The sequence below is a fragment of the Triticum dicoccoides genome, chromosome 2B, assembly GCF_002162155.2.
Source record: "Triticum dicoccoides isolate Atlit2015 ecotype Zavitan chromosome 2B, WEW_v2.0, whole genome shotgun sequence".
In the NCBI taxonomy this organism is placed as follows: domain Eukaryota; kingdom Viridiplantae; phylum Streptophyta; class Magnoliopsida; order Poales; family Poaceae; genus Triticum; species Triticum dicoccoides.
Window position 1 is genome coordinate 158,405,934 of NC_041383.1, and position 8,347 is coordinate 158,414,280.

Consider the following 8,347-nt stretch of genomic DNA (forward strand, 5'->3'; position numbering starts at 1 on the left):
TTTAACACATACCTACGGGTCCATAGCTAGTAGCTATATGGATTCTTCTCTCTTTATGATTCTCAATAGCATGTTCTCCTCGATGTTCTTGGAGATCTATTTGATGTAATATTCTTTTGCGGTGAGTTTGCCGAGATCCGATGAATTGTGGATTTATGATCTGATTATCTATGAATATTATTTGGTTCTTCTCTGGATTCTTATATGCATGATTTGATATCTTTGCAAGTATCTTCGAATTATCGGTTTAGTTTGGCCTACAAGATTGATCTTTCTTGCAATGGGAGAAGTGCTTAGCTTTGGGTTCATTCTTGCGGTGTCCTTTCCCAGTGACAGTAGGGGCAGAAAGGCATGTATTGTATTGTTGCCATCGAGGATAAAAAGATGGGGTTTTCATCATATTGCTTAAGTTAATTCCTCTACATCATGTCATCTTAGTTAATGTGTTACTCTGTTCTTCATGAACTTAATACTCTAGATGCAGGCAGGAGTCGATCGATGTGTGGGGTAACAGTAGTAGATGCAGAATCATTTCAGTCTACTTGACACGAACGTGATGCCTATGTTCATGATCATTGCCTTAGATATCGTCATAACTTCTTTTCTATCAATTGCTCAGAAGTAATTTGTTCACCCACCGTAATATTTGCTATCTTTAGAGAAGCCACTAGTGAAACCTATGCCCCCCGAGTCTCTTTTCCATTATATTGATCTCTTTTAAATCTTGCTAGTTTCTCATCTATTATTTTGTAATCTTTTACTTTCCGATCTATAAACTAAACATACTAAAAATATTTACTTTACCATTTATCTATCTCTATCAAATCTCACTTTTGCAAGTGACCGTGAAGGGATTGACAACCCCTTTATCGTGTTGGGTGCAAGTTGCCGATTGTTTGTGCAGGTATTCGGTGACTTGTGCGTTGTCTCCTACTGGATTGATACCTTGGTTCTTATTCTGAGGGAAATACTTACGCTACTTTGCTGCATCACCCTTTCCTCTTCAAGGGAAAAACTAACGTAAGCTCAAGAGGTAGCAGCGACCCATAGAGAATAAATGAATCGTCAAGAGGAAGATTGATGCTCATGGTAATGTTATTGTCTATAAAGCTTGAATTGTCGCAAAAGGTTTTTGACAAGTTCAAGGAGTTGACTACAATGAGACATTCTCACCCTTAGCAATGCTTAAGTCTGTCTGAATCACGTTAGCAATTGCCGCATTTTATGATTATGAAATATGGAAAGTGGATGTGAAAACTGCATTCCTTAATGGATTTCTTAAAGAAGAGTTGTATATGATGCAACCAGAAGCTTTTGTCGATCCTAAAGGTGCTAACAAAGTGTGCAAGCTCCAGCGATCCATTTATGGACTGGTGCAAGCATCTCGGAGTTGGAATATATGCTTTGATGACGTGATCAAAGCATATGGTTTTATACAGACTTTTGGAGAAGCCTGTATTTACAAGAAAGTGAGTGGGAGCTCTATAGCTTTTCTAATATTATATGTGGATGACATATTGTTGATTGGAAATGATGTAGAATTTCTAAATAGCATAAAAGGATACTTGAACAATAGTTTTTCAATGAAAGACCTCGGTGAAGCTGCTTATATATTGGGCATCAAGATTTATAGAGATAGATCAAGACGCTTGATAGGACTTTCACAAAGCACATACCTTGAAAAAGTTTTGAAGAAGTTCAAAATAGATCAGTCAAAGAAAGGGTCCTTGCCTGTGTTACAAGGTGTGAAATTGAGTCAGACTCAATGCCCGACCACTACAGAAGATAGAGAGAAAATGAAAGCCATTCCCTATGCTTCAACCATAGGTTGTATCATGTATGCTATGTTGTGTACCAGACCTAATGTATGCCTTGCTATAAGTTTAGCAGGGAGGTACCAAAGTAATCCAGGAGTGGATCACTGGATAGCGGTCAAGAACATCCTGAAGTACCTGAAAAGGACTAGGGATATGTTTCTCATTTATGGAGGGGACAAAGATCTTGTTGTAACTGGTTACATCGATGCTAGCTTTGACACTGATCCGGATGAATCTAAGTCACAGTCCGGATACATATTTTTATTGAATGGTGGAGCTGTCAGTTAGTGCAGTTCCAAGCAGAGCGTCGTGGCAGGTTCTATGTGTGAAGCGGAGTACATAGCTGCTTCGGAAGCAGCAAATGAAGGAGTCTGGATGAAGGAGTTCATATCCGATCTAGGTGTAATACCTAGTGCATCGGGTCCAATGAAAATGTTTTGTGACAATACTGGAGCAATAGCCTTGGTGAAGGAATCCAGATTTCACAAAAAGACCAAACACATCAAGAGACGCTTCAACTCCATCCGAGATTTGGTCAAGGAGGGAGACATAGAGATTTGCAAAATACATACGGACCTGAATGTTGCAGACCCATTGACTAAGCCTCTTCTATGAGCAAAACATGATCAGCACCAAGACTCCATGGGTGTTAGATTCATTAAAATGTAATCTAGATTATTGACTCTAGCGCAAGTGGGGGACTGAAGGAAATATGCCCTAGAGGCAATAATAAAGTTTCTATTTTATATTTCCTTATTCGTGATAAATGTTTATTATTCATGCTAGAATTGTATTAACCAGAAACTTGATACATGTGTGAATACGTAGACAAAACACTATGTCCCTAGTATGCCTCTACTAGACTAGCTCGTTGATCAAAGATTGTTAAGTTTCCTAGCCATGGACATGAGTTGTCATTTGATAAACAAGATCACATAATTAGTGGAATGATGTGATGGACATGACCCATCCGTTAGCTTAGCATTATGATCGTTCAGGTTTATTGCTACTGCTTTCTTCGTGTCAAATATATATTCCTCTGACTATGAGATTATGCAACTCCCGGACACCGTAGGAATGCCTTGTGTGCTATAAAATGTCACAACGTAACTGGGTGATTATAAAGATGCTCTACAGGTATCTCCGAAGGTGTGTTGGGTTGGCATAGATCGTGATTAGGATTTGTCACTCTGCGTATCGGAGAGGTATCTCTGGGCCTTCTCGGTAATGCACATCATATGAAGCCTTGCAAGCAATGTGACTAATGAGTTAGTTACGGGATGATTCACTACGGAACGAGTAAACAGACTTGCCGGTAATGAGATTGAACTAGGTATGAAGATACCGACGATCGAATCTCGGGCAAGTAACATACTGATGACAAAGGGAATACCATATGTTGACATTACGGTTCGACCGATAAAGATCTTCGTAGAATATGTGGGAACCAATATGAGCATCCAGGTTCCGCTATTGGTTATTGACTGGAGAGGTGTCTCGATCATGTCTACATAGTTCTCGAACCCACAGGGTCCGCACGCTCAACGTTCGATGACGATATGTATTATATGAGTTATGTGTTTTGGTGACCGAAGGTTGTTCGGAGTCCCGAATGAGATCACGAACATGACGAGGAGTCTCGAAATGGCCGAGAGGTAAAGATTGATATATTATAAGGTTATATTCAGACATCAGAATGGTTCCGGAGTGTTTCGGATAAATATTGGAGTACTGAGGGGTTACCGGAACACCCCGGGGAAGTAATGGGCCTTATTGGGCCACAGTGGAGAGGAGGAGGCAGGCCGCAGGTGGTGGCGCCCCCCCCCCCTATGGAGTCCGAATTGGACAAGGGGAAGGTGGCGCGGCCCCCCTTTCCTTCTCCCTCTCTCTCTCTCCCGCCACTTCCCTCTTTCCCCCTCCGTTGGAAAGGAAGGGGGCGACTAGGAATACGAGTCCTAGTTGGACTTCCCCCACTTGGCGCGCTCCCTAGGGCCGGCGGCCTCCCCTCTCTTCCTTTATATATGGGGGAGGGGCACCCCAAAGACACATCAATTCTCTTAGCTGTGTGAGGTGCCCCCTCCACCGTTTACTCCTCCGGTCATATTGTCGCAGTGTTTAGGCGAAGCCCTGCGCGGATCACATCACCATCACCGTTACCACGCCATCATGCTGACGGAACTCATCTACCCCTTCGTACCTCTACTGGATCAAGAGTTCGAGGGACGTCATCGAGCTGAACGTGTGCAGAACTCGGAGGTGCCATACGTTCGGTACTTGATCGGTTAATTCGAGAAGACATTCGACTACATCAACCGCGTTAAGTTAACGCTTCCGCTTTCGGTCTACGAGGGTACGTGGACACACCCTCCCCTCTCGTTGCTATGCATCTCCTAGATAGATCTTGCGTGAGCGTAGGAATTTTTTTGAATTTGCATGCTACGTTTCCCAACACATGCAACTCCCGAATACCGGAGGAATACCTTGCGTGCTATCAAACATCACAACATTACTGGTTGATCATAAAGATGCTCTACAGGTATCTCCGAAGGTGTCTATTGAGTTGGCGTGAATCGAGATTGGGATTTGTCACTCCGTATGACGGAGAGGTATCTCTGGGCCCTCTCGTTAATACACATCACAAGAATCTTGCAAGCAAAGTGACTAAGGAGTTAGTTGCAAGATGATGTATTAAGTAACGAGTAAAGAGACTTGCTGGTATTGAGATTGAACTAGGTATAGAGATACCGATGATCGAATCTCGGGCAAGTAACATACCAATAGACAAAGGGATGGCAATGGGTAGGGTATGGGCGGGTACAACCTCCTTCTACCCAAACCCATACCCATGGTAACCTTCTATACCCACACACTACAATACCCATGGGTATAAATTGATACCCATGCCCATACCCATCGGGTATCCTATACCCAAAGGGTATCCAATGGGGTATAATATATGGTATTTAAATTTTTAAAAAAATAGAGAAATGAGTCTAAAATCAAGTGATGATAAGGGAGTAGTATAGCACCGACGCAGCCTCCTCCGGTGGGTGGCCTCTTGGAGGAATCAAGCGAGTATGAGCAATGGTTGGTGGAATCTCGATGTAGTGAGAGACGACTGTGGGAATTGGGGATCGCTGGATCGAGAGATGGACAGGAGTTTTCGACGACGATAATTCAAGATTTCATCTTTTCGAGGAGACATATATGATGTAGGGAGAGTGGCGAGAACGCGCGTGTGAGCATATGAGATATGGCCGGTAGGAATACAAGATTTAGGGATGGGCCATGGGAGTTGGATGTTGACACACATGTCATAGGACTTATTTTTGTTTATTAATTTTTTGTGGGTATCCATTGGGTTACCCATGGGTGCAATTTCATACCCATGCCCTACCCATATATTTTGCGGGTATGGATACCCATTACCCATGGGTACAAAACCTCTTCAAGTGTTGCCCATGCCCATTGTATTAGGGTAGGGTACCCGCGGGTACCCATACCCATAGGCAAAACTGCCATCCCTAACGTATGTTGTCATAAAGGTTCAACCGATAAAAGATCTTCATGGAATATGTAGGAATCAATATGGGCATCCAGGTCCCGCTATTGGTTATTGACTAGAGAGGTGTCTCGGTCATGACTACATAATTCCCGAACCCGCAGGGTCGCACGCTTAACGTTCGTTGACGCTATAGTAGTATTGGGATATTTGATGAGTGGTAACCAAATGTTGTTCGGAGTCCCGGATGAGACCTTGGACGTCACCAGGAGTCTCGGAATGGTCAAGAGGTAAATATTTATATATGGGAAGTCATATTTTGGGTTCCGGAAAAAAGGTGCAGTTTTTTGGTATTTTACCGGGAAGCTTCTACAAGGTTCCGGAGGAACTCGGAGGGGTCCGGAAGTTCACAAGTGGGTGCACCACGACCCAAGGGCTAGCATGGGCTGCGGGGAGGCGCCCTGGCCTTATTGGGCTAGGCGCACCAAATCCTCAAAAGCCCATGTGGCTAGGGTAGGCATAAAAGGAAGGAGTCCTAGTAGGAATAGGATTGGACTTGGAGTCAAAGTCCTCTCCCCCTTAGCTGCGCCCTAGGGCTTGGAGGGTTGTTTTCCACGCCCATCCACCTATATAGAGAGGGGAGGGGGCGCCCCAAGAGGACACACCAAGCCCTTGGTACCCCTCTCTCTCCCGTTACTTCGTAGTTCCACCGCCTCGTCCGAACGACGCTTAGCGAAGCGCTATCGGTGCTCCACCACCACCATCACCACCACACGTGTCGTGTTGGTTGTGATCCTATCTACTTCTCCTCTCCTGCTTGCTGGATCAAGACGGAGGAGACGTCATCAAGCCGCATGTGTGCTAAACTCGAAGGTGTCGTCCGTTCGGCACTAGATCGGCTGGATCGTGATCGGATCGCGAACAGTATGACTACATCAACCGTGTGATAAACGCTTCCGCTTAGCAATCTACAAGGGTATGTAGATGCTCTCCCCCTCCCGTAGCAATGCATCTCCATGGATAGATCTTGCGTGTGCGTAGAAATTTTTGTTTTCCATGCAACGTTCCCCAACAGTAACTTGGGGAGGGGCCCTTCCCAAAGTAGGTTTGGATCGCAAGGAAGAGTCCTCCTCGGATTCCGACATGAAACGCCAAGGTTCCTGGTGTTTCCGGAAATGCCACGAACCATGACGTCTGGCACAAGACCAAACGCCAGGGTCCCCTTTGCAATGACCTCCCTTGGCCGAACCAAAGTGTCCTCGCACCAGAACATTTCTGGAAACAACCGAAACTCTTTCGAAACTCTCTCAAAACTATTTCTTATATTCCTGGAACTATTTCGAGAATATTTTCTCATAACTCTTGCTCCACTAACACTAAACAGATCATGATTCTCTTAAGCTGGTGACCTTGTAGGTTCGGTAAAACATAGACATGAACAAAAAACCCTTTTGTTCAATGACCGACAATGGAACCGTGGACATCCATATCGATCCCTATGAATACACTAGTGAACCTTTGGTTGTCATGTGATGTTCCCTTTGCTTCGAAATACTTTAGAAAACCCGAGATGAGATGTATTGGTATCCTCTTGAGCCATACACATGCTCATTGTATCGGTCTCCTCGTTACCGGTTTTGTTCTTCTTTCTCGTTGACATGTACTGGCATCCCCGTGACATAGTCACATGTGTCTGACCAGACGATGATGAATGTCGTCACAGTGAGAGGACCCTAAGAATATCTCTCCATTGTCGGAGGAGCAAATTCCACTTTCAAGCTATCTAGTCCCTTGTCAAACTTTCCGATGAACCTGTAAGTTGTTGTTATGGTCACCTAGTTACAGATGACGTTTGAGCAACCCCTAAGTCCATCATACGGTAATAAATGGTTGCGATAATCCCATGGTCTGAAGAACTAAATCAAATGTTAACACTCTGTGTTATAACAATTGACTTCTGATGATTGCATCTCAAAGTATAACAAACAAGTTTGGGTCGATTCAATATGATCGTTCTCCCAACGTCATACTCTCAATGTTGTTTAGGACTATCACTACACTTAACGATATTTTAAAATCCGAAAGACGTGATCACCAACAACACAGTAGCGCGCTAGCGTGGCTCGCTTCGCTTTTTGTCGCGGAGCTCGCTGCTATCCTTTTAGCTTCAAACCTACGGGGCGTGCGTTAGCACTGCGGCTTTTTCAGCCTTCCTTTGCTGGTTCCGAACTATCATTGATCCCTTGAGCTAGTCCTAGAGGCGAGACTAGGAATCATATTTTACCGTTTATCATTCCACACATACATATGAGTTTTCACTGAATCACATATTCCTGGATTATAACTATTATAGCATCGAATATAAACTCTCAATTATAAACATGGAAATATAATGATACAATATCATTTCCTCTAGGGCATATTTCCAACACGAGCTCCCTCGCGTCCATCGCTAGCTCCTCCACCTCCCGCCGTAGGAATGCGGGTTGCGGTCGCCCTTCCCGCTCCATGCCGCTCTAGATTCGGCCGGCGGGCGTCTCCCCTTTCCCTCCGGCGCGTGCGCCACCCGAGCAGTGGTGCGTGCTTGTGCCCGCGGCTCCGGTGTGGATGCACATGCCGGAGTCGGAGGCGAAGGCGGCGGCGCTCGGCTCTTCCCGCCAGCGGGCGTGCTTCGTCCTCATCGACCCGGAGGAGACGCTCAATCCGAAGGAAATTACGCGGAAGCTTTGCAAAATTATTATAAGTTACGCCGCGAAGTCATGCGGCGGTCGCTGACCATGACGGAGACCTACGCTCAGGGTGGCTGCACAGTTTCGTTCCTGGCGAAGTGCAGCTTGGCGGTGGTCTTTCTCGTTGATGAGCTTTGGCCGGCCACGAGGCCTAGATGCATCAATTCTAGCGACGTGGGCGACCGGCGAGTGAATCAGAGGAGGGTGATAGGGCGGCGGGGTCTACGGGGTGTCGACGGGAGTGCTTGGTGGATGCCAGAGGCAACGCTGTTGTCACCGGTGTGGAGGCGGTCTAGCGA